The sequence below is a fragment of the Scyliorhinus torazame genome, chromosome 20 (genome assembly GCF_047496885.1).
Source record: "Scyliorhinus torazame isolate Kashiwa2021f chromosome 20, sScyTor2.1, whole genome shotgun sequence".
Classification (NCBI taxonomy): Eukaryota; Metazoa; Chordata; class Chondrichthyes; order Carcharhiniformes; family Scyliorhinidae; genus Scyliorhinus; species Scyliorhinus torazame.
The window spans coordinates 41,650,721-41,677,194 of record NC_092726.1 but is presented as its reverse complement, the minus strand read 5'-3'; the positions used below and the strand labels follow the sequence as shown (position 1 = coordinate 41,677,194).

The 26,474-nt window shown below is 49.7% G+C and overlaps 9 non-coding genes and 1 pseudogene across 9 annotated transcripts; all 10 read left to right on the top strand.

Annotated features, from left to right (window-relative positions):
- Nucleotides 1-1,715: 1,715 nt before the first annotated feature.
- Nucleotides 1,716-1,903, top strand: LOC140397315 (U2 spliceosomal RNA). The gene has a single exon (XR_011936814.1). It is a non-coding gene; the product is annotated as a U2 spliceosomal RNA (small nuclear RNA).
- Nucleotides 1,904-8,037: 6,134 nt separating this feature from the next.
- LOC140397235 (U2 spliceosomal RNA) lies at nucleotides 8,038-8,217 on the top strand (annotated as a pseudogene).
- Nucleotides 8,218-14,360: 6,143 nt separating this feature from the next.
- On the top strand, nucleotides 14,361-14,542 carry LOC140397267 (U2 spliceosomal RNA). The gene has a single exon (XR_011936793.1). It is a non-coding gene; the product is annotated as a U2 spliceosomal RNA (small nuclear RNA).
- Nucleotides 14,543-15,320: 778 nt separating this feature from the next.
- On the top strand, nucleotides 15,321-15,511 carry LOC140397727 (U2 spliceosomal RNA). Its single transcript, XR_011937156.1, has one exon. It is a non-coding gene; the product is annotated as a U2 spliceosomal RNA (small nuclear RNA).
- A 785-nt stretch (nucleotides 15,512-16,296) lies between these two features.
- LOC140397723 (U2 spliceosomal RNA) lies at nucleotides 16,297-16,487 on the top strand. The gene has a single exon (XR_011937152.1). It is a non-coding gene; the product is annotated as a U2 spliceosomal RNA (small nuclear RNA).
- Nucleotides 16,488-17,272: 785 nt separating this feature from the next.
- On the top strand, nucleotides 17,273-17,463 carry LOC140397504 (U2 spliceosomal RNA). Its single transcript, XR_011936939.1, has one exon. It is a non-coding gene; the product is annotated as a U2 spliceosomal RNA (small nuclear RNA).
- Nucleotides 17,464-18,262: 799 nt separating this feature from the next.
- On the top strand, nucleotides 18,263-18,453 carry LOC140397803 (U2 spliceosomal RNA). Its single transcript, XR_011937230.1, has one exon. It is a non-coding gene; the product is annotated as a U2 spliceosomal RNA (small nuclear RNA).
- Nucleotides 18,454-19,239: 786 nt separating this feature from the next.
- Nucleotides 19,240-19,430, top strand: LOC140397482 (U2 spliceosomal RNA). Its single transcript, XR_011936918.1, has one exon. It is a non-coding gene; the product is annotated as a U2 spliceosomal RNA (small nuclear RNA).
- A 785-nt stretch (nucleotides 19,431-20,215) lies between these two features.
- On the top strand, nucleotides 20,216-20,406 carry LOC140397705 (U2 spliceosomal RNA). The gene has a single exon (XR_011937136.1). It is a non-coding gene; the product is annotated as a U2 spliceosomal RNA (small nuclear RNA).
- Nucleotides 20,407-21,191: 785 nt separating this feature from the next.
- Nucleotides 21,192-21,382, top strand: LOC140397437 (U2 spliceosomal RNA). Its single transcript, XR_011936876.1, has one exon. It is a non-coding gene; the product is annotated as a U2 spliceosomal RNA (small nuclear RNA).
- The last annotated feature ends 5,092 nt before the right edge of the window (nucleotides 21,383-26,474 follow it).

The following is a 26,474-nucleotide window of genomic DNA, read 5'->3' as shown; positions in this document are numbered from 1 at the left end:
TCTCTCCTCTGCCCTTTTTGTGTGCTGCATAGAACCTTTTGCCGAGTCCATCAGGAGGGATCCGGGTATAAGAGGAGTGACGATCCCAGGCAGTGGAGGCATGCAAGTCAAGGCCTCCCTGTACATGGACGACGTTGCCGTCTTCTGCTCGGATCCTGCGTCTGTACGCAGGCTCTTAACCACCTGCGACCAGTTTGAACTGGCCTCTGGAGCCAAGGTAAACCGGGGCAAGAGCGAGGCCATGTTCTTTGGGAACTGGGCCGACCGGTCCTTTGTCCCCTTCACTGTCAGGTCCGATTACCTGAAGGTGCTGGGGATATGGTTCGGAGCTGCTGGGGCGTGCACCAAAAACTGGGAGGAGCGCATAGGAAAGGTAAGACAGAAACTGGGCTGGTGGGAGCAACGCTCCCTCTCCATTGCGGGCAAAACCCTGGTCATCAGGTGTGAGGTACTCTCGGTGCTACTGTACGTGGCGCAGGTCTGGCCCATAACCCGACCCTACGCCACAGCAGTCACCCGGGCCATCTTCAAATTTATCTGGCGATCCAAGATGGACCGTGTCCGAAGGGACACCATGTACAAACCTCTGGAGAAGGGAGGGCGGAACGTACCCAACGCCTCCCTCATCCTGCTGGCCACCTTTGTGTCCAGCTGCATCAAGCTGTGCGTGGACCCCCAGTATGCAAACACCAAGTGTCACTACATACTGAGGTTCTACCTGTCCCCGGTGTTGCGAAGGATGGGCCTGGCCTCATTGCCGCGGAACGCTCCAAGTAGTTGGACCGTACCGTACCACCTGTCCTTCGTGGAAAAGTTTTTGAAGAAAAACACCTTTGACCACAAGGCAATGAAGCAGTGGTCAGCACGTAATGTCCTCGAGGCCCTCAGGGAAAAGGAGACCGTGGAGGACGTTGGATGGTTCCCTGAGCAGACTGCCAGAGTCATCTGGCAGAACGCCTCATCACCAGAACTTTCAAACAAGCACCAAGACCTAGCTTGGCTGGTGGTGAGAAGGGCCCTCCCTGTCAGATTCTTCATGCACACCCGAAGGCTCTGCACCAATGCACGCTGCCCTCGGAGTGGCTGTGGGGGAAATGAGACGGTCACACACCTCCTTGTGGAATGTGCCTTTGCAAAGAAGGTCTGGAGAGAGATGCAGTGGTATTTGTCAAGGTTTATCCCAAACAGATCTGTGACACAGGACTCTGTGCTCTACGGACTGTTTCCAGGGACACACACCGAGACAAATATCAACTGCTGCTGGAAGGTCATCAACTCGGTAAAAGACGCTCTTTGGTCTGCCCGAAACTTGCTGATCTTCCAGTGCAAAGAATTGTCCTCGACCGAGTGTTGCAGACTGGCACATTCCAAGGTCCAGGACTACGTGCTGAGGGACGCACTCAAGCTTGGGGCAGCTGCCGCCAAGGCGCAATGGGGAAAGACCACAGTGTAAAGTCTTTCCAGCAAATGTACACCGAGGGGCGCGTAACAGTGTAAAGCCCCTCGGTCTGGGCAATCAACACTCCAATGTATAAACCAAACATGCCACTGTAAATATTTCAGAAGGAATTGTAATGTAAAGAGTGATATGTGTACGACAATATCAAAATTGAATGAAAGAAAGTCAAGGCAACATGTAACCCTGCCGGAAATGTACAGTCAAGACAATTTGAAATGTTTCTGTAATGCTCATGATAAATTTTTATGAATAAAGTATATTTTTTTGAAAAAAAAAAAAAAAAAAAAAAAATCTGTTCTTATCAGTTTAATATCTGATATTTCCTCAATATGGAGACCGAATATTAAATTGATTTTTAGGACTCGGAGATGGTTCAGGGGCTTGCTCCTTCCGCTCCACGCATCAACCTGGGCTTGCAGTGCTTCCAGGAATGGTGCCTTCACCCCGCTTTGGGGCGGAAATGTATAAAAGCAGAAAATGCCGCAAAACCTGCCTACCCCTTTTCTCTGTTGTCCAGTTGCCTCATCTTGACCAATTTAAGGCATTTCAAGCTCCAAAGCATTGCTAGCTTTTCTGCTGGCGGGAGCTTCGTGCACTAATGTTGCGAGTCGATGGACTCGAGGACCTTCGGCAGCCAGGCTCCGTTTTCAGCTGATATGCCGCACAGATTTCCTGCTGCTTTTTACAGGCCACTCACCCTCACCCTCGGATGCCGACTTGCCTTCTCCTCACTTCAGTTACCACATCCCTTCATCCTGCACAACGGGATACTGTTGCGACAGACTGAACGGCATCCTGTTTGGATGTAGGTATACCTTCACGGCGTCTCTTTTAGTTCTCCTGACTCCACGACCAACACGCCAGGGTGGAGCTCAGGGAGACTAGACATTGCCCTCTGTTGGATTCCGCCAGTACTTGCTGCTTGCACGGATTGCCCTTTGTTCGGCAAAGGTGGAGATGACTTCGACTCCCTCCGTTGGGTGTCACTGGGCCTTCACAGCGTCTCCATTTCATCTGGTGACGACAGGGGATGGCTTGCCAGACGATGTCTTCGTGTTGTGTTTACTGGTTCTGCATGCACAGACTCCACCGTGCTCGGCCAAGCTGGATGTCTCTTGACCAACAGTGAGCGTAGACTAAAAGTTCCAAAGCACAGTCGAGCGCAGCAAGGTGCACCTGAATGTCGGTGGATGAGGAGGACAAGAGCCATTGCCGGAAAATATGGGTTATCGCTTCTCGGTCTTTTGACTCAGATCAAGTGTAGTCTCATTTGATCGAGAGAAGCTGAGGATTTCGTTGTGGATTGGAGAACTCGGAGGGATTGAAGTCGTCAAAGAGGAAACGTTTGGAGCTTGGCTGCTATTGGTGGATCTACATGCTGGCCTAAACGTCGGGTTTAGGCCTAACACCGATACAGTTTCACACCCAACGTACGAGCTATGGATGCAGCTGCATCCCGACCACCAGGCTGGGGAATGCGAAACACTGTCCGAGTCACAGTAAAGAAAACGGAGGGAGAGTCACCTTTGGACCGGAAACACTTCGTGAAGAGGGTGCTGCTCGAGTGTTGTGGGTTTAAAGCAACAGATATCTTCTGCTTGCAAAACTTCCCCAAGAATGGTTTCTTTGATGTCACCTTCAAGAGCGTCGCAGCGTGCATCAAATTCTTGAATGTCTTCAAGGAAAAAGGTAACCAGAGTCCCCTGTCGATCCTGACTGCGGAGCCTCTGTTTACGCTACCGGCAGAGCGAAATCGGGTTGTTACACTGCACACGTACAGACCCCACGTCCCTGTGTCTGATGTGCTCACGTTCCTCGCCAGGTACGCTGAGCTGAAAAGTGACAGCGTGCAAGTGAAAGACACCTTCGGCATCTGGACAAGTGAGCACCAGGTCAAGGTGACCCTAAGAACGGACAGCAACGGAGCCATCCTGCATCCCCCCTCCAATTTCGCTATTGGAGTAAATCGTGGCTACCTCTACTACGTGGGACAGCCACGAGTATGCCACATCTGTGGCAAAACGGGGCATGTTGCCGCAAACTGCAGTGTGACCTTCTGCAGGAACTGCAGGCAGGAGGGACACATGACTAAGGACTGCAAGGAAGACAAGTGCTGCAACCTGTGTGGGGAGGCCGGCCATCTTTACAGGGCCTGCCCGAAACGCGGGGCGACATATGCACAGATCATCAGCAGCGGAGTCAAAAAGGCGACCAGAGAGGAGGTGCATACACCCTCCACCGAAAAAGACACCACGGTTCAGAATGAGGAAAAGCAACAGAAGGGCCCCCAACAAAAAGAGGAGGCCCCAGCACCTCCTGACAACCCAACCCCAGCCCCATCTGATGAGGAACACTCAATGGAAGAGGAAGAGGATGGGACAAAGAATAAAGAGCCCTGGGAAACCGTGAACAGGGATAAACGAAAGAGAAAACAAAAAAACAAACTGAAGAACCCCCTGAGGGGTAGTGGCAAAAAGTGACACCTCTCAGCCGGCGCACTTAGTGCCGACACCTCATCCGATGAGGGAAAACAGGACAAGAATCGACCTCAGATAAAGAGGCAAAGCACCAACGTGGAACGGGAGGCACAGACCCCCCAGACCACCGACCGGGAAGAAAACAAGGTCACAGACCAACCCCCGATAGCAACGAACAGAAACAACCCAGGTGAAGACCGGCCTGCAACCCCAACACCTACTGACTGCCACGACGAACCCCAGGGCTACACCCCCCCCCCCCCAATGCATCTGCATCAAAATCACGGGGCCAGTACGGACCAGAACAGTTTTCTCAGCCCTGCAACTGTGCTAAAGTTTGCGAGCACCACCGGCATGCTGGGGAACATTCAACAGCTGGAACAGCCAACTGTATAGACTCTGGACTCTTGAGACTGGTAAATCTATCTTTTTATAATGGGTTTAAAAATTGCATCCATAAATGTGCGAAGCATCAAAGATACTTCGCGGTGTGTAGCCACACTCAACTATTTGGCAAATGTAAAAGCTGACCTACTGTTCCTGCAGGAGTGCGGAATTCCGCACCTCAGCAACTACAGACGCTGGTCGAGCTGGTGGTCCCACGGGCCATCCATCTGGTCAGGAGGAAACGACTGCCGCTCCTCCGGCCTGGGTATTCTGCTGCGGGGAGGCAACTTCACCATCTCCGACGTTAAGGAGGTGGTGGGCGGGCGCCTCCTCGTAGCAGACGTGAAATACAAAAACACCCCTCTCAGACTTATTAATGTGTACGCCCCGGCCGTAAAAAGTGAGCGGCTGGCAGTTCTTCAGCAACTCCCAATGCTGTTGGCCACCTCCAAGCCGGTCATCCTGGGTGGTGACTTCAACTGCATCATCGATGCGGCTGGACGATCCAGCAAAGCCGACAGCAAACTAGACGCCACGTCCAGACTCCTGATGGAAACGGTAAAAGACGCCAAGCTGCTCGACGTCTGCAGCAACCCTGCAGACGGCGCGCAGCGTAGATACACATGGTCACGGCCAGACGGGTCCGTCTGCTCCAGGATAGACTTCTTTTTTGTGTCCCGAGCTTTCACGGTCAGGTCCACCGACGTAACGCCGGTGTTCTTCTCTGACCACTGCCTCCTACTGGCCGACTGCCACCTGCAGGAAGACCAGGGGGTAGGCAGGGGGACGTGGAAGCTAAATGTAAAACTGCTGACCCCTGAGAACATCGAGGAACTCAGGAGCGATTACAAAGTTTGGAGAACCGTGAAACCCCTCTTTGAGGCCCCACATCTCTGGTGGGAAGCAATCAAGGGGAATATCAAGAGGTTTTTCATCCTCAAGGGCGTTCAAAAGGTGAGAGAGAGACGAGGGGTCATGTCCAGGCTCCAGAAAAGTATGCAAAATTTGCTCCAGCTGCAGTCGATGGGGGTGGATGTCAAGGAGGATCTCCAAGAGGTGAAGAGCCAGCAAGCCTCGCTCTACACCTCGGAGGCCTCCAAGGTTATCTTCCGTTCCAGAGTCCGCTCTGTGGAGCAGGACGAAAAGTGCTCACGCTTCTTCTTCCAAAAGGTGCACAGAGAGACCTCTGTGATCAGCAGCCTGAAGGAAGAAGATGGCTCTGAAAAGTCATCGCAGTCTGACATCCTGAGGATCAGCCAATCCTTTTATGCCGGACTGTATGACCTGAAGCCAACAGATAGCACTGTTTCCCAGACCTTCCTGTCGACTATCACGGAGGTCAGAGGCGACAGCGAGCTGGAAAACCTGGACAAACCACTAACTCTGGACGAGCTGACAAAGGCCGCCAAGTCCTTCGAGACGAGTAAAACTCCCGGAAGCGACGGCTTACCGGTTGAGTTGTATTCGGCTCTGTGGGACTGGATGGGCCCAGACCTGCTGGAAGTGTACGAGAGTATGCTTCTGGAAGGCAGCATGTCAGAGTCCATGAGGAAAGGCATCATCACCCTCATCTACAAGCAGAAGGGGGAAAGGGAAGAAATTCGAAATTGGCGACCCATTTCACTGTTGAATGTGGACTACAAAATTCTAGCAAAGGTCATCGCCAATCGGGTCAGGTCTGCTCTGGAGTCGGTGATCCACCCTGACCAGACCTGTGCTGTACCCGGCAGGAAGATCTCTGATAGCCTCGCGCTACTCAGGGATACGATCGCCTACGTGCAGGACAGGGGGGTGGACACTTGCCTCATCAGCCTTGACCAGGAGAAGGCTTTTGACAGAATATCGCACACCTACATGATGGATGTGCTCTCCAAAATGGGGTTTGGGGAGGGAATTCGCAATTGAATCAAACTGCTCTGCACAAACATCTATAGCGCAGTCTCAATCAATGGGTGGGAATCAGAAAAGTTCCAGATCAGATCTGGAGTCAGGCAGGGCTGCCCTCTCTCCTCTGCCCTTTTTGTGTGCTGCATAGAACCTTTTGCCGAGTCCATCAGGAGGGATCCGGGTATAAGAGGAGTGACGATCCCAGGCAGTGGAGGCATGCAAGTCAAGGCCTCCCTGTTACATGGACGATGTTGCCGTCTTCTGCTCGGATCCTGCGTCTGTACGCAGGCTCTTGACCACCTGCGACCAGTTTGAACTGGCCTCTGGAGCCAAGGTAAACCGGGGCAAGAGCGAGGCCATGTTCTTTGGGAACTGGGCCGACCGGTCCTTTGTCCCCTTCACTGTCAGGTCAGATTACCTGAAGGTGCTGGGGATATGGTTCGGAGCTGCTGGGGCGTGCACCAAAAACTGGGAGGAGCGCATAGGAAAGGTAAGACAGAAACTGGGCTGGTGGGAGCAACGCTCCCTCTCCATTGCGGGCAAAACCCTGGTCATCAGGTGTGAGGTACTCTCGGTGCTACTGTACGTGGCGCAGGTCTGGCCCATAACCCGACCCTACGCCACAGCAGTCACCCAGGCCATCTTCAAATTTATCTGGCGATCCAAAATGGACCGTGTCCAAAGGGACACCATGTACAAACCTCTGGAGAAGGGAGGGCGGAACGTACCCAACGCCTCCCTCATCCTGTTGGCCACCTTTGTGTCCAGCTGCATCAAGCTGAGCGTGGACCCCCAGTACGCAAACACCAAGTGTCACTACATACTGAGGTTCTACCTGTCCCCGGTGTTGCGAAGGATGGGCCTGGCCTCATTGCCGCGGAACGCTCCAAGTAGTTGGACCGTACCGTACCACCTGTCCTTGTGGAAAAGTTTTTGAAGGAAAACACCTTTGACCACAAGGCAATGAAGCAGTGGTCAGCACGTAATTTCCTCGAGGCCCTCAGGGAAAAAGAGACCGTGGAGGATGTTGGATGGTTCCCTGAGCAGACTGCCAGAGTAATCTGGCAGAACGCCTCATCACCAGAACTTTCAAACAAGCACCAAGACCTAGCTTGGCTGGTGGTGAGAAGGGCCCTCCCTGTCAGATTCTTCATGCACACCCGAAGGCTCTGTGCCAATGCACGCTGCCCTCGGAGTGGCTGTGGGGGAAATGAGACGGTCACACACCTCCTTGTGGAATGTGCCTTTGCAAAGAAGATCTGGAGAGAGATGCAGTGGTATTTGTCAAGGTTTATCCCAAACAGATCTGTGACACAGGACTCTGTGCTCTACGGACTGTTTCCAGGGACACACACCGAGACAAATATCAACTGCTGCTGGAAGGTCATCAACTCGGTAAAAGACGCTCTTTGGTCTGCCCGAAACTTGCTGATCTTCCAGTGCAAAGAATTGTCCTCGACCGAGTGTTGCAGACTGGCACATTCCAAGGTCCAGGACTACGTGCTGACGCACTCAAGCTTGGGGCAGCTGCCGCCAAGGCGCAATGGGGAAAGACCACTGTGTAAAGTCTTTCCAGCAAATGTACACCGAGGGGCCGGTAACAGTGTAAAGCCCCTCGGTCGGGGCAACCAACACTCCAATGTATAAAACCAACATGCCACTGTAAATGTTTAAGAAGGAATTGTAATGTAAAGAGTGATATGTGTACGACAATATCAAAAGTGAATGAAAGAACGTCAAGGCAACATGTAACCCTGCCGGAAATGTACAGTCAAGACAATTTGAAATGTTTCTGTAATGCTCATGATAAATTTTTATGAATAAAGTATATTTTTTTGAAAAAAAAAAAAAAAATCTGTTCTTATCAGTTTAATATCTGATATGTCCTCAATCTGGGGACCAAATATTAAATTGATTTTTAGGACTCGGAGATGGTTCAGGGGCTTGATCCTTCCGCTCCACGCATCAACCTGGTCTTGCAGTGCTTCCAGGAATGGTGCCCTCTCCCAGCTTTCGGGCGCAAAATGTATAAAAGCAGAAAATGCCGCAAAACCTGGCTTCCCCTTTTCTCTCTTGTCCAGTTGTCTCATCCTGACCAATTTAAGGCCTTTCAGGCTCCAAAGCATTGCTAGCTTTTCTGCTGGCGGGAGCTTCGTGCACGAATGTTGCGAGCCGATGGACTCGCGGACTTGCGGCAGCCAGGCTCCGTTTTCAGCTGATATGCCACACAGATTTCCTGCTGCTTTTTACAGGCCACTCACCTTCACACTCGGATGCCGACTTGCCTACTCCTCACTTCAGTTACCACATCCCTTCATCCTGCACAACGGGGAAGTGTGGCGACAGACTGAACGGCATCCTGTTTGGATGTAGGTATACCTTCACGGCGTCTCTTTTAGTTCTCCTGACTCCACGACCAACACGCCAGGGTGGAGCTCAGGGAGACTAGACATTGCCCCCTGTTGGATTCCGCCAGTAGTTGCTGTTTGCACGGATTGCCCTTTGTTCGGCAAAGGTGGAGATTTCTTCCACTCCCTCCGTTGGGTGTCACTGGCCTTCACAGCGTCTCCATTTCATCTGGTGACGACAGGGGACGGCTTGCCAGACGATGTCTTCGTGTTGTGTTTTACTGGTTCTGCATGCACAGACTCCACCGTGCTCGGCCAAGCTGGAGGTTTCTTGACCAACAGTGAGCGTAGACTAAAAGTTCCAAAGCAAAGTCGAGCGCAGCAAGGTGCACCTGAATGTCGGTGGATGAGGAGGACAAGAGCCATTGCCGGAAAATATGGGCTATCGCTTCTCGGCCTTTTGGCTAAGATCAAGTGTAGTCTCATTTGATCGAGGGAAGCTGAAGATTTCGATGACGATCGTGGATTGGAGAACTCGGAGGGATTGAAGTCGTCAAAGAAGAAACGTTTGGAGCTTGGCTGCTATTGGTGGATCTACATGCTGGCCTAAACCTCGGGTTTAGGCCTAACGCCGATACAGTTTCACACCCAACGTACGAGCTATGGATGCAACTGCATCCCGACCACCAGGCTGGGGCGTGCGAAACACTGTCCGAGTCACAGTGAAGAAAACGGATGGAGAGTCACCTTTGGACCGGAAACACTTCGTGAAGAAGGTGCTGCTCGAGTGCTGTGGGTTTAAAGCAACAGAGATCTTCTGCTTGCAAAACTTCCCCAAGAATGGTTTCTTTGATATCACCTTCAAGAGCGTCGCAGCGTGCATCAAATTCTTGAACGTCTTCAAGGAAAAAGGTAACCAGAGTCCCTTGTCGATCCTGACTGCGGAGCCTCTGTTTACGCTACCGGCACAGCGAAATCGGGTTGTTACACTGCACACGTACAACCCCCACGTCCCTGTGTCTGATGTGCTCACGTTCCTCGCCAGGTACGCTGAGCTGAAAAGTGACAGCGTGCAAGTGAAAGACACCTTCGGCATCTGGACAAGTGAGCACCAGGTCAAGGTGACCCTAAGAACGGACAGCAACGGAGCCATCCTGCATCCCCCCTCCAATTTGGCTATTGGAGTAAATCGTGGCTACCTCTACTACGTGGGACAGCCACGAGTATGCCACACCTGTGGCAAAACGGGGCATGTTGCCGCAAACTGCAGTGTTACCTTCTGCAAGAACTGCAGGCAGGAGGGACACATGACTAAGGACTGCAAAGAAGACAAGTGCTGCAACCTGTGTGGGGAGGCCGGCCATCTTTACAGGGCCTGCCCGAAACGCGGGGCGACATACGCTGAAATCATCAGCAGCGGAGTTAAAAAGGCGACCAGAGAGGAGGTGCATACACCCTCCACCGAAAAAGACACCACGGCTCAGAATGAGGAAAAGCAACAAAAGGGCCCCCAACAAAAAGAAGAGGCCCCAGCACCTTCTGACAACCCAACCCCAGCCCCATCTGATGAGGAACACTCAATGGAAGAGGAAGAGGATGGGACAAAGAATAAAGAGCCCTGGGAAACGGTGAACAGGGACAAACGAAAGCGGAAACAAAAAAACAAACTGAAGAACCCCCCGAGGGGTAGTGGCAAAAAGCGACACCTCTCAGCCGGCGCACTTAGCGCCGACACCTCATCCGATGAAGAAAACAGGACAAGAATCGGCCTCAAATAAAGAGGCAAAGCACCAACGTGGAACGGAAGGCACAGACCCCCCAGACCACCGACCGGGAAGGAAACAAGGTCACAGACCAACCCCCGATAGTAACGAGCAGCAACAACCCAGGTGAAGACCGGCCTGCAACCCCAACACCTACTGACTGCCATGACGAACGCCAGGGCTACATCACCCCCCCAATGCATCTGCATCAAAATCACGGGGCCAGTACGGACCAGAACAGCTTTCTCAGCCCTGCAACTGTGCTAAAGTTTGCGAGCACCACCGGCATGCTGGGGAACATCGAACAGCTGGAACAGCCAACTGTATAGACTCTGGACTCTTGAGACTGGTAAATCTATCTCTTTTATAATGGGTTTAAAAATTGCATCCATAAATGTGCGAAGCATCAAAGATACTTCGCGGTGTATAGCCACACTCAACTATTTGGCAAATGTAAAAGCTGACCTACTGTTCCTGCAGGAGTGCGGAATTCCGCACCTCAGCAACTACAGGCGCTGGTCGAGCTGGTGGTCCCACGGGCCATCCATCTGGTCAGGAGGAAACGACTGCCGCTCCTCCGGCCTGGGTATTCTGCTGCGGGGAGGCAACTTCACCATCTCCGACGTTAAGGAGGTGGTGGGCGGGCGCCTCCTCGTAGCAGACGTGAAATACAAAAACACCCCTCTCAGACTTATTAATGTGTACGCCCCGGCCGTAAAAAGTGAGCGGCTGGCAGTTCTTCAGCAACTCCCACTGCTGTTGGCCACCTCCAAGCCGGTCATCCTGGGTGGTGACTTCAACTGCATCATCGATGCGGCTGGACGATCCAGCAAAGCCGACAGCAAGCTAGACGCTACGTCCAGACTCCTGATGGAAACGGTAAAAGACGCCAAGCTGCTCGACGTCTGCAGCAACCCTGCAGACGGCGCGCAGCGTAGATACACATGGTCACGGCCAGACGGGTCCGTCCGCTCCAGGATAGACTTCTTTTTTGTGTCCCGAGCTTTCACGGTCAGGTCCACCGACGTAACGCCGGTGTTCTTCTCTGACCACTGCCTCCTACTGGCCGACTGCCACCTGCAGGAAGACCAGGGGGTAGGCAGGGGGACGTGGAAGCTAAATGTAAAACTGCTGACCCCTGAGAACATCGAGGAACTCAGGAGGGATTACAAAGGTTGGAGAACCGTGAAACCCCTCTTTGAGGCCCCACATCTCTGGTGGGAAGCAATCAAGGGGAATATCAAGAGGTTTTTCATCCTCAAGGGCGTTCAAAAGGTGAGAGAGAGACGAGGGGTCATGTCCAGGCTCCAGAAAAGTATGCAAAATTTGCTCCAGCTGCAGTCGATGGATGTGGATGTCAAGGAGGATCTCCAAGAGGTGAAGAGCCAGCAAGCCTCGCTCTACACCTCGGAGGCCTCCAAGGTTATCTTCCGTTCCAGAGTCCGCTCCGTGGAGCAGGACGAAAAGTGCTCACGCTTCTTCTTCCAAAAGGTGCACAGAGACACCTCTGTGATCAGCAGCCTGAAGGAAGAGGATGGCTCTGAAAAGTCATCGCTGTCTGACATCCTGAGGATCAGCCAATCCTTTTATGCCGGACTGTATGACCTGAAGCCAACAGATAGCACTGTTTCCCAGACCTTCCTGTCGACTATCACGGAGGTCATAGGCGACAGCGAGCTGGAAAACCTGGACAAACCACTAACTCTGGACGAGCTGACAAAGGCCGCCAAGTCCTTCGAGACGAGTAAAACTCCCGGAAGCGACGGCTTACCGGTTGAGTTGTATTCGGCTCTGTGGGACTGGATGGGCCCAGACCTGCTGGAAGTGTACGAGAGTATGCTTCTGGAAGGCAGCATGTCAGAGTCCATGAGGAAAGGCATCATCACCCTCATCTACAAACAGAAGGGGGAAAGGGAAGAAATTCGAAATTGGCGACCCATTTCACTGTTGAATGTGGACTACAAAATTCTAGCAAAGGTCATCGCAAATCGGGTCAGGTCTGCTCTGGAGTCGGTGATCCACCCTGACCAGACCTGTGCTGTACCCGGCAGGAAGATCTCTGATAGCCTCGCGCTACTCAGGGATACGATCGCCTACGTGCAGGACAGGGGGGTGGACACTTGCCTCATAAGCCTTGACCAGGAGAAGGCTTTTGACAGAATATCGCACACCTACATGATGGATGTGCTCTCCAAAATGGGGTTTGGGGAGGGAATTCGCAATTGGATCAAACTGCTCTACACAAACATCTATAGCGCAGTCTCAATCAATGGGTGGGAATCAGAAAAGTTCCAGATCAGATCTGGAGTCAGGCAGGGCTGCCCTCTCTCCTCTGCCCTTTTTGTGTGCTGCATAGAACCTTTTGCCGAGTCCATCAGGAGGGATCCGGGTATAAGAGGAGTGACGATCCCAGGCAGTGGAGGCATGCAAGTCAAGGCCTCCCTGTACATGGACGACGTTGCCGTCTTCTGCTCGGATCCTGCGTCTGTACGCAGGCTCTTAACCACCTGCGACCAGTTTGAACTGGCCTCTGGAGCCAAGGTAAACCGGGGCAAGAGCGAGGCCATGTTCTCTGGGAACTGGGCCGACCGGTCCTTTGTCCCCTTCACTGTCAGGTCAGATTACCTGAAGGTGCTGGGGATATGGTTCGGAGCTGCTGGGGCGTGCACCAAAAACTGGGAGGAGCGCATAGGAAAGGTAAGACAGAAACTGGGCTGGTGGGAGCAACGCTCCCTCTCCATTGCGGGCAAAACCCTGGTCATCAGGTGTGAGGTACTCTCGGTGCTACTGTACGTGGCGCAGGTCTGGCCCATAACCCGACCCTACGCCACAGCAGTCACCCGGGCCATCTTCAAAATTATCTGGCGATCCAAGATGGACCGTGTCCGAAGGGACACCATGTACAAACCTCTGGAGAAGGGAGGGCGGAACGTACCCAACGCCTCCCTCATCCTGTTGGCCACCTTTGTGTCCAGCTGCATCAAGCTGTGCGTGGATCCCCAGTATGCAAACACCAAGTGTCACTACATACTGAGGTTCTACCTGTCCCCGGTGTTGCGAAGGATGGGCCTGGCCTCATTGCCGCGGAACGCTCCAAGTAGTTGGACCGTACCGTACCACCTGTCCTTTGTGGAAAAGTTTTTGAAGGAAAACACCTTTGACCACAAGGCAATGAAGCAGTGGTCAGCACGTAATGTCCTCGAGGCCCTCAGGGAAAAGGAGACCGTGGAGGGCGTTGGATGGTTCCCTGAGCAGACTGCCAGAGTCATCTGGCAGAACGCCTCATCACCAGAACTTTCAAACAAGCACCAAGACCTAGCTTGGCTGGTGGTGAGAAAGGCCCTCCCTGTCAGATTCTTCATGCACACCCGAAGGCTCTGCACCAATGCACGCTGCCCTCGGAGTGGCTGTGGGAGAAATGAGACGGTCACACACCTCCCTGTGGAATGTGCCTTTGCAAAGAAGGTCTGGAGAGAGATGCAGTGGTATTTGTCAAGGTTTATCCCAAACAGATCTGTGACACAGGACTCTGTGCTCTACGGACTGTTTCCAGGGACACTCACCGAGACAAATATCAACTGCTGCTGGAAGGTCATCAACTCGGTAAAAGACGCTCTTTGGTCTGCCCGAAACTTGCTGATCTTCCAGTGCAAAGAATTGTCCTCGACCGAGTGTTGCAGACTGGCACATTCCAAGGTCCAGGACTACGTGCTGAGGGACGCACTCAAGCTTGGGGCAGCTGCCGCCAAGGCGCAATGGGGAAAGACCACTGTGTAAAGTCTTTCCAGCAAATGTACACCGAGGGGCGCGTAACAGTGTAAAGCCCCTCGGTCGGGGCAACCAACACTCCAATGTATAAAACAAACATGACAATGTAAATATTTAAGAAGGAATTGTAATGTAAAGAGTGATATGTGTATGACAATATCAAAATTGAATGAAAGAAAGTCAAGGCAACATGTAACCCTGCCGGAAATGTACAGTCAAGACAATTTGAAATGTTTCTGTAATGCTCATGATAAATTTTTATGAATAAAGTATATTTTTTGAAAAAAAAAAAAAAAAAAATCTGTTCTTATCAGTTTAATATCTGATATGTCCTCAATATGGAGACCGAATATTAAATTGATTTTTAGGACTCGGAGATGGTTCAGGGGCTTGCTCCTTCCGCTCCACGCATCAACCTGGGCTTGCAGTGCTTCCAGGAATGGTGCCCTCTCCCCGCTTTGGGGCGCTAAAAGCATAAAATGCCGCAAAACGTGGCTTCCGTTTTTCTCTCTTGTCCAGTTGTCTCATCCTGACCAATTTAAGGCCTTTCAGGCTCCAAAGCATTGCTAGCTTTTCTGCTGGCGGGAGCTTCGTGCACGAATGTTGCGAGCCGATGGACTCGCGGACTTGCGGCAGCCAGGCTCCGTTTTCAGCTGATATGCCACACAGATTTCCTGCTGCTTTTTACAGGCCACTCACCTTCACACTCGGATGCCGACTTGCCTTCTCCTCACTTCAGTTACCACATCCCTTCATCCTGCACAACGGGGAAGTGTGGCGACAGACTGAACGGCATCCTGTTTGGATGTAGGTACACCTTCACGGCGTCTCTTTTCGTTCTCCTGACTCCATGACCAACACGCCAGGGTGGAGCTCAGGGAGACTAGACATTGCCCTCTGTTGGATTCCGCCAGTACTTGCTGCTTGCACGGATTGCCCTTTGTTCGGCAAAGGTGGAGATTACTTCGACTCCCTCCGTTGGGTGTCACTGGGACTTCACAGCGTCTCCATTTCATCTGGTGACGACAGGGGACGGCTTGCCAGACGATGTCTTCGTGTTGTGTTTTACTGGTTCTGCATGCACAGACTCCACCGTGCTCGGCCAAGCTGGATGTCTCTTGACCAACAGTGAGCGTAGACTAAAAGTTCCAAAGCACAGTCGAGCGCAGCAAGGTGCACCTGAATGTCGGTGGACGAGGAGGACAAGAGCCATTGCCGGAAAATATGGGCTATCGCTTCTCGGCCTTTTGGTTCAGATCAAGTGTAGTATTTGTTCTTATCAGTTTAATATCTGATATGTCCTCAATCTGGGGACCGAATATTAAATTGATTTTTACCACTCGGCGATGGTTCAGGGGCTTGCTCCTTCCGCTCCACGCATCAACCTGGTCTTGCAGTGCTTCCAGGAATGGTGCCCTCTCCCAGCTTTCGGGCGCAAAATGTATAAAAGCAGACAATGCCGCAAAACCTGGCTTCCCCTTTTCTCTCTTGTCCAGTTGTCTCATCCTGACCAATTTAAGGCCTTTCAGGCTCCAAAGCATTGCTAGCTTTTCTGCTGGCGGGAGCTTCGTGCACGAATGTTGTGAGCCGATGGACTCGCGGACTTGCGGCAGCCAGGCTCCGTTTTCAGCTGATATGCCACACAGATTTCCTGCTGCTCTTTACAGGCCACTCACCTTCACACTCGGATGCCGACTTGCCTTCTCCTCACTTCAGTTACCACATCCCTTCATCCTGCACAACGGGGAAGTGTGGCGACAGACTGAACGGCATTCTCTTTGGATGTAGGTATACCTTCACGGCGTCTCTTTTCGTTCTCCTGACTCCACGACCAACACGCTAGGGTGGAGCTCAGGGAGACTAGACATTGCCCCCTGTTGGATACCGCCAGTACTTGCTGCTTGCACGGATTGTCCTTTGTTCGGCAAAGGTGGAGATTTCTTCGACTCTCTCCGTTGGGTGTCACTGGCCTTCACAGCGTCTCCATTTCATCTGGTGACGACAGGTGACGGCTTGCCAGACGATGTCTTCCTGTTGTGTTTTACTGGTTCTGCATGCTCAGACTCCACCGTGCTCGGCCAAGCTGGATGTCTCTTGACCAACAGTGAGCGTAGACTAAAAGTTCCAAAGCACAGTCGAGCGCAGCAAGGTGCACCTGAATGTCGGTGGACGAGGAGGACAAGAGCCATTGCCGGAAAATATGGGCTATCGCTTCTCGGCCTTTTGGCTCAGATCAAGTGTAGTATCTGTTCTTATCAGTTTCATATCTGATATGTCCTCAATCTGGGGATCGAATATTAAATTGATTTTTAGGACTCGGAGATGGTTCAGGAGCTTGCTCCTTCCGCTCCACGCAACAACCCGGTCTTGCAGTGCTTCCAGGAATGGTGCCCTCTCCCCGCTTTGGGGCGCAAAATGTATAAAAGCAGAAAATGCCGCAAAACCTGGCTTCCCCTTTTCTCTCTTGTCCAGTTGTCTCATCCTGACCAATTTAAGGCCTTTCAGGCTCCAAAGCATTGCTAGTTTTTCTGCTGGCGGGAGCTTCGTGCACGAATGTTGCGAGCCGATGGACTCGCGGACTTGCGGCAGTCAGGCTCCGTTTTCAGCTGATATGCCACACAGATTTCCTGCTGCTTTTTACAGGCCACTCACCTTCACACTCGGATGCCGACTTGCCTTCTCCTCACTTCAGTTACCACATCCCTTCATCCTGCACAACGGGGAAGTGTGGCGACAGACTGAACGGCATTCTCTTTGGATGTAGGTATACCTTCACGGCGTCTCTTTTCGTTCTCCTGACTCCACGACCAACACGCTAGGGTGGAGCTCAGGGAGACTAGACATTGCCCCCTGTTGGATACCGCCAGTACTTGCTGCTTGCACGGATTGTCCTTTGTTCGGCAAAGGTGGAGATTTCTTCGACTCTCTCCGTTGGGTGTCACTGGCCTTCACAGCGTCTCCATTTCATCTGGTGACGACAGGTGACGGCTTGCCAGACGATGTCTTCCTGTTGTGTTTCACTTGTTCTGCATGCTCAGACTCCACCGTGCTCGGCCAAGCTGGATGTCTCTTGACCAACAGTGAGCGTAGACTAAAAGTTCCAAAGCACAGTCGAGCGCAGCAAGGTGCACCTGAATGTCGGTGGACGAGGAGGACAAGAGCCATTGCCGGAAAATATGGGCTATCGCTTCTCGGCCTTTTGGCTCAGATCAAGTGTAGTATCTGTTCTTATCAGTTTAATATCTGATATGTCATCAATCTGGGGACCGATTATTAAATTGATTTTTAGGACTCGGAGATGGTTCAGGGGCTTGCTCCTTCCGCTCCACGCATCAACCTGGTCTTGCAGTGCTTCCAGGAATGGTGCCCTCTCCCCGCTTTGGGGCGCAAAATGTATAAAAGCAGAAAATGCCGCAAAACCTGACTTCCCCTTTTCTCTCTTGTCCAGTTGTCTCATCCTGACCAATTTAAGGCCTTTCAGGCTCCAAAGCATTGCCAGTTTTTCTGCTGGCGGGAGCTTCGTGCACGAATGTTGCGAGCCGATGGACTCGCGGACTTGCGGCAGCCAGGCTCCGTTTTCAGCTGATATGCCACACAGATTTCCTGCTGCTTTTTACAGGCCACTCACCTTCACACTCGGATGCCGACTTGCCTTCTCCTCACTTCAGTTACCACATCCCTTCATCCTGCACAACGGGGAAGTGTGGCGACAGACTGAACGGCATTCTCTTTGGATGTAGGTATACCTTCACGGCGTCTCTTTTCGTTCTCCTGACTCCACGACCAACACGCTAGGGTGGAGCTCAGGGAGACTAGACATTGCCCTCTGATGGATTCCGCCAGTACTTGCTGTTTGCACGGATTGCCCTTTGTTCGGCAAAGGTGGAGATGACTTCGACTCCCTCCGTTGGGTATCACTGGGCCTTCAGAGCGTCTCCATTTCATCTGGTGACGACAGGGGACGGCTTGCCAGACGATGTCTTCCTGTTGTGTTTTACTGGTTCTGCATGCTCAGACTCCACCGTGCTCGGCCACCGTGCTCGGCCAAGCTGGATGTCTCTTGACCAACAGTGAGCGGAGACTAAAAGTTCCAAAGCACAGTCGAGCGCAGCAAGGTGCACCTGAATGTCGGTGGACGAGGAGGACAAGAGCCATTGCCGGAAAATATGGGCTATCGTTTCTCGGTCTTTTGGCTCGGATCAAGTGTAGTATCTGTTCTTATCAGTTTCATATCTGTTATGTCCTCAATCTGGGGACCGAATATTAAATTGATTTTTAGGACTCGGAGATGGTTCTGGGGCTTGCTCCTTCCGCTCCACGCATCCACCTGGTCTTGCAGTGCTTCCAGGAATGGTGCCCTCTCCCCGCTTTGGGGCGCAAAATGTATAAAAGCAGAAAATGCCGCAAAACCTGGCTTCCCCTTTTCTATCTTGTCCAGTTGTCTCATCCTGACCAATTTAAGGCCTTTCATGCTGCAAAGCATTGCTAGCTTTTCTGCTGGCGGGAGCTTCGTGCACGAATGTTGCGAGCCGATGGACTCGCGGACTTGCGGCAGCCAGGCTCCGTTTTCAGCTGATATGCCACACAGATTTCCTGCTGGTTTTTACAGGCCACTCACCTTCACACTCGGATGCCGACTTGCCTTCTCCTCACTTCAGTTACCACATCCTTTCATCCTGCACAACGGGGAAGTGTGGCGACAGACTGAACGGCATCCTGTTTGGATGTAGGTACACCTTCACGGCGTCTCTTTTCGTTCTCCTGACTCCACGACCAACACGCCAGGGTGGAGCTCAGGGAGACTAGACATTGCCCTCTGTTGGATTCCGCCAGTCGTTTCTGTTTGCACGGATTGCCCTTTGTTCGGCAAAGGTGGAGATGACTTCGACTCCCTCTGGTGGGTGTCACTGGGCCTTCACAGCGTCTCCATTTCATCTGGTGACGACAGGGGACGGCTTGCCAGATGATGTCTTCGTGTTGTGTTTTACTGGTTCTGCATGCACAGACTCCACCGTGCTCGGCCAAGCTGGAGGTTTCTTGACCAACAGTGAGCGTAGACTAAAAGTTCCAAAGCACAGTCGAGCGCAGCAAGGTGCACCTGAATGTCGGTGGAAGAGGAGGACAAGAGCCATTGCCAGAAAATATGGGCTATCGCTTCTCGGCGTTTTGGCTCAGATCAAGTGTAGTATCTGTTCTTATCAGTTTAATATCTGATATGTCCTCAATTTGGGGACCGAATATTAAATTGATTTTTAGGACTCGGAGATGGTTCAGGGGCTTGCTCCTTCCGCTCCACGCATCAACCTGGTCTTGCAGTGCTTCCAGGAATGGTGCCCTCTCCCCGCTTTGGGGCGCAATATGTATAAAAGCAGAAAATGCCGCAAAACCTGGCTTCCCCTTTTCTCTCTTGTCCAGTTGACTCATCCTGACCAATTTAAGGCCTTTCAGGCTCCAAAGCATTGCTAGCTTTTCTGCTGGCGGGAGCTTCGTGCACGAATGTTGCGAGCCGATGGACTCGCGGACTTGCGGCAGGCAGGCTCCGTTTTCAGCTGATATGCCACACAGATTTCCTGCTGCTCTTTACAGGCCACTCACCTTCACACTCGGATGCCGACTTGCCTTCTCCTCACTTCAGTTACCACATCCCTTCATCCTGCACAACGGGGAAGTGTGGCGACAGACTGAACGGCATTCTCTTTGGATGTAGATATACCTTCACGGCGTCTCTTTTCGTTCTCCTGACTCCACGACCAACACGCTAGGGTGGAGCTCAGGGAGACTAGACATTGCCCCCTGTTGGATACCGCCAGTACTTGCTGCTTGCACGGATTGTCCTTTGTTCGGCAAAGGTGGAGATTTCTTCGACTCTCTCCGTTGGGTGTCACTGGCCTTCACAGCGTCTCCATTTCATCTGGTGACGACAGGTGACGGCTTGCCAGACGATGTCTTCCTGTTGTGTTTTACTGGTTCTGCATGCTCAGACTCCACCGTGCTCGGCCAAGCTGGATGTCTCTTGACCAACAGTGAGCGTAGACTAAAAGTTCCAAAGCACAGTCGAGCGCAGCAAGGTGCACCTGAATGTCGGTGGACGAGGAGGACAAGAGCCATTGCCGGAAAATATGGGCTATCGCTTCTCGGCCTTTTGGCTCAGATCAAGTGTAGTATCTGTTCTTATCAGTTTAATATCTGATATGTCCTCAATCTGGGGACCGAATATTAAATTGATTTTTAGGACTCGGAGATGGATCAGGGGCTTGCTCCTTCCGCTCCACGCATCAACCTGGTCTTGCAGTGCTTCCAGGAATGGTGCCCTCTCCCCGCTTTGGGGCGTAAAATGTATAAAAGCAGAAAATGCCGCAAAACCTGGCTTCCCCTTTTCTCTCTTGTCCAGTTGTCTTATCCTGACCAATTTAAGGCCTTTCAGGCTCCAAAGCATTGCTAGTTTTTCTGCTGGCGGGAGCTTCGTGCACGAATGTTGCGAGCCGATGGACTCGCGGAGTTGTGGCAGCCAGGCTCCGTTTTCAGCTGATATGCCACACAGATTTCCTGCTGCTTTTTACAGGCCACTCACCTTCACACTCGGATGCCGACTTGCCTTCTCCTCACTTCAGTTACCACATCCCTTCATCCTGCACAACGGGGAAGTGTGGCGACAGACTGAACGGCATTCTCTTTGGATGTAGGTATACCTTCACGGCGTCTCTTTTCGTTCTCCTGACTCCACGACCAACACGCTAGGGTGGAGCTCAGGGAGACTAGACATTGCCCCCTGTTGGATACCGCCAGTACTTGCTGCTTGCACGGATTGTCCTTTGTTCGGCAAAGGTGGAGATTTCTTCGACTCTCTCCGTTGGGTGTCACTGGCCTTCACAGCGTCTCCATTTCATCTGGTGACGACAGGTGACGGCTTGCCAGACGATGTCTTCCTGTTGTGTTTCACTGGTTCTGCATGCTCAGACTCCACCGTGCTCGGCCAAGCTGGATGTCTCTTGACCAACAGTGAGCGTAGACTAAAAGTTCCAAAGCACAGTCGAGCGCAGAATGGTGCACCTAAATGTCGGTGGACGAGGAGGACAAGAGCCATTGCCGGAAAATATGGGCTATCGCTTCTCGGCCTTTTGGCTCAGATCAAGTGTAGTATCTGTTCTTATCAGTTTAATATCTGATATGTCCTCAATCTGCGGACCGAATATTAAATTGATTTTTAGGTCTCGGAGATGGTTCAGGGGCTTGCTCCTTCCGCTCCACGCATCAACCTGGTCTTGCAGTGCTTCCAGGAATGGTGCCCTCTCCCCGCTTTGGGGCGCAAAATGTATAAAAGCAGAAAATGCCGCAAAACCTGACTTCCCCTTTTCTCTCTTGTCCAGTTGTCTCATCCTGACCAATTTAAGGCCTTTCAGGCTCCAAAGCATTGCTAGTTTTTCTGCTGGCGGGAGCTTCGTGCACGAATGTTGCGAGCCGATGGACTCGCGGACTTGTGGCAGCCAGGCTCCGTTTTCAGCTGATATGCCACACAGATTTCCTGCTGCTTTTTACAGGCCACTCACCTTCACACTCGGATGCCGACTTGCCTTCTCCTCACTTCAGTTACCACATCCCTTCATCCTGCACAACGGGGAAGTGTGGCGACAGACTGAACGGCATCCTCTTTGGATGTAGGTATACCTTCACGGCGTCTCTTTTCGTTCTCCTGACTCCACGACCAACACGCTAGGGTGGAGCTCAGGGAGACTAGACATTGCCCCCTGTTGGATACCGCCAGTACTTGCTGCTTGCACGGATTGTCCTTTGTTCGGCAAAGGTGGAGATTTCTTCGACTCCCTCCGTTGGGTGTCACTGGCCTTCACAGCGTCTCCATTTCATCTGGTGACGACAGGTGACGGCTTGCCAGACGATGTCTTCCTGTTGTGTTTTACTGGTTCTGCATGCTCAGACTCCACCGTGCTCGGCCAAGCTGGATGTCTCTTGACCAACAGTGAGCGTAGCCTGAAAGTTCCAAAGCACAGTCGAGCGCAGCAATAGCGCACAACAGTCCATCAATTGTATTTAAACAGTGCCCTCGAGTCAATTAAATGCATTTCAACAGTGCCCGATTGTGAATCAAATGCATTTAAACAGTGCCCGAAGTTAAATCAAATGCATTCAAACAATGCCCTACAGTAAACCAAACGTTTTTGAACAGTGCTTTCTAGTAAATCAAATGTATTTAAATAGTGCCCTACAGTAAATGAAATGCATTTAAACAGTGACACAGTAAATCAAATGTATTTAAACAGGCGCTGCAATAAATTAAATGCGTTTAAACAGTGCCCTACCGGAAACTAAATGCATTTAAAAAGTGCCATGAAGTAAATCAAATGCATTCAAACAGTGCCCGACAGTGAGCCAAATATATTAAATCGTGATTTATAGTAAATTAATTGCATTTAAACAGTGCCTGACAGTAAATCAAAAGTATTTAAATTTGCGCCTTGGAATAAATTAAATGCGTTTACACAGTGTCCGACACGAAATCAAACGCATTGAAACAATGCCCTCCAGTAAGTCAAGTGCATTTAAACAGTGCCCGGCAGCAAACTAAAGGCATTTAAACAGTGCCCTGCAGTAAATCAAATGCATTTAAACTGCCCGACAGTAAATCAAATGTATTTAAACAGTGCCCCAGAATACATCCAAAGTATTTAAACAGTGTACTGCAGTGAATATAATATAATTAAATAGCGCACAACAGTCCATCAAATGTATTTAAACAGTGCCCCAGAATACATCCAAAGTATTTAAACAGTGTACTGCAGTAAATCAAATACAATTAAATAGCGCACAACAGTCCATCAAATGCATTTAAACATTGCCCTCGAGTCAATTAAATGCATTTAAACAGTGCCCTACAGTAAATCAAATGCATTTGAACAGTGGCCTAAAATAAATCAATTATATCTAAACGGTGCCAAATGTATTTAAACAGTTCTTTATAGTAAATTAAATGCATTTAAACAGTGCCGACAATAAATCAAATGTATTTAAACAGTGCCCCGACAGTGAATCAAATGCGTTTAAACACTGCGCAAGAGTAAAACAAATACTTTTAAACAGTGCACCACAGTAAATTAAATGCATTTAAACAGTGCCCTACAGTAAATCAAATGCATTTAAACAGTGCACCACAGTAAATCAAATGCATTTAAACAGTGCCCTACAGTAAATCAAATGCATTTAAACAGTGCCCTACAGTAAATCAAATGCATTTAAACAGTGCCCAACAGTAAATCAAATGCATTTTGTTCCCTACAGTAAACTAATTGCATTTAAATAGTGCCCGATACTCAAATGCATTTAAACATTGCCCTCCTGTGAATCAAAAGCATTTAAACAGTGTTCTACGTTAAATCAAATGCATTTAAACAGTGCCCTACAGTAAACCAAATGCATTTAAACAGTGACATAGTAAATCAAATGTTTTTAAACAGGCGCTACAATAAATCAAATGCATTTAAACAGTATCCCACAATGAACTAAATGCATTATTAAAATGCCCTGCAGTGAATCAAATGCATTCAAACAGTGCCCTACAGTATACGAAATGCTTTTAAACAGTTTCTGACAGTTATCTGAATGCATTTAAAGAGTGCCCAACACTCAAATGCATATAAGTAGTGCCCTACAGTAAATTAAATGAATGTAAACAGTGCCCTGTTGTAAACCAAATGCGTTTAAATAGTGCGGTGAAGTAAATGAAATGCATTTAAACTGTGCCCTACAATAAATCAAACGCATTTTAACAGTGCCCATAGTAAATCAATGCATTTAAACAGTGCCCTACAGGAAATCAAATGTATTTAAACAGTGCCACGACAGTCAATCAAATGTGTTTAAACACTGCGCAAGAGTAAAACAAATACTTTTAAACAGTGCACCACAGTAAATTAAATGCATTTAAACAGTGCCCTACAGTAAATCAAATGCATTTAAACAGTGCCCTACAGTAAATCAAATGCATTTAAACAGTGCCCAACAGTAAATCAAATGCATTTTGTTCCCTACAGTAAACTAATTGCATTTATACAGTGCCCGATACTCAAATGCATTTTAACATTGCCCTCCTGTAAATCAAAAGCATTTAAACAGTGTTCTACGTTAAATCAAATGCATTTAAACAGTGCCCTACAGTAAATCAAATGCATTTAAACAGTAACATAGTAAATCAAATGTTTTTAAACAGGCACTACAATAAATCAAATGCATTTAAACAGTATCCCACAATGAACTAAATGCATTTTAAAAATGCCCTGCAGTGAATCAAATGCATTCAAACAGTGCCCTCCAGTATATGAAATGCTTTTAAACAGTTTCTGACAGTTAAATAAATGCATTTAAAGAGTGCCCAACACTCAAATGCATATAAGTAGTGCCCTACAGTAAATTAAATGAATTTAAACAGTGCCCTGTTGTAAACCAAATGCGTTTAAATAGTGCGGTGAAGTAAATGAAATGCATTTAAACTGTGCCCTACAATAAATCAAATGCATTTTAACAGTGCCCATAGTAAATCAATGCATTTAAACAGTGCCCTACAGGAAATCAAATGCATTTATACAGTGCCCTACAGTAAACCAAATGCATTTAAACAGTGCCCTAAAGTCAATCAAATGTATTTAAACAGTGCCCTACAGTCAAACGGACCTTATTTAAACAGAGCCTTACAGTAACACACCAATTAAAAGTGCCCTACTGTAATCGGACTTAAAATGTGCCCGATAATAAATCATGTTTTTAAACATTAAACATGTTTATGTAAAGCGAATTGCTTTGGAGACCTAAAAAACAACTTTCCCGAGGCCAGTATATGCCCTTCCAAAAACTGAACGGGATCCAGCCAAAATAATACTGTTCCATATTTCTATCCAGCATATTAATTCTGCTCCATTTTAATATGCAGCCATATTAAAACGGCTCCATATTAATACTGTTCCATATTAATACTCTTCCACATTAATACTGTTCCATATTAATACTGTTCCATATTCGTGCTGCTTCATTTTAAGACCGTTACAAATGAGTACTGTTCCCTATTAATGTCCAGCATATAAACATTGTTCCATATTAATATTCGCTCATATTATAACTTTTCCATATTAGTAGTGTTCCATATTAATACTGTTCTATATGATTACTGTTACATATTAATATCCAGCCATGTTAACGCTGTTCCATATTAGTACTGTTCCATATTAATATCTGGCCATTTTAATATCCGGCTATATTAACACTGTTCCATACTAATACAGTTCCATATTAACATCCAGCCACATTCCATATTAATAATAATTATCTTTGTCACAAGTAGTCTTACATTAACACAACAACGAAGTTACTGTGAAAAGCCCTTCGTCGCCACATTCTGGCGCCTGTTCGGGGACACAGAGGGAGAATTCAGAATGTCCAATTCACCTAACAAGCACGTCTTTCGGGCCTTGTGGGAGGAAACCGGAGCACCGGCAGGAAATGCACGCAGACACTGGGAGAACATGCAGGCTCCGCAAAGAGAGTGACCCAATCTAGGAATCAAATCTGGGACCCTGGAGCTGTGAAGATATGGTTCCATATTAATACTGTTCCATATTAGTACTGTTCCATATTAATATTCAGCCATATCAATACTATTCCATATTAATACGGTTCCAAGTTAATATGCAGCCATATTAATACTGCTCCATATGAATAATGTTCCATATTAATATCCAGCCACATTAATGCTGTTCCATACCAATATGGTTCCATATTAATATGCAGCCAGATTAATACGTTTTTGCTCAATGCCTGCTACCCCGCCCCCCACATGGAGGTTGGACATGGCCCGACTTGCCCAGAATGCTTTGTGCAAGAAAATATCACAGGCCACAGATGACTATATTATTAATAACTAGAATGGGGAAGTCCCGCCCTTCACGCTCTGGGAGGCCACGAAGGCTGAGATCAGGGGTGATATCATGGCCAAGAACGCACGTAGAGACAAGGTAGAGAGGGCGGCTAGGCGACAGTTGTGGACTCCATACTGGAGGTAGACAGGCGATACTCTGAGGGCCCGAACAAAGAACTCCTGGCGGAGAGGAAAAAGCTACAAATGGACTTTGATCTGCTCTCCACGAGGGAAGCATAGCAGCAACTCCGCCAGGTACGGGAGACCCTTTACGAACACGGAGATAAAGCCAGCCACTGCTGGTTCGCCAGCTGAGAAAGCAGGCAGCCACGGGGGTAATAGCTCAGATTAGAAGCAGCAGACCGAATCCAGTGGCAGAGCCAAAAAATGTCTACGAGGCATTTGAGACCTTCTACCGGGGGCTATTCACCTACAAGCCCTCAGCTTAGGGATGAAACAGTTCATCGA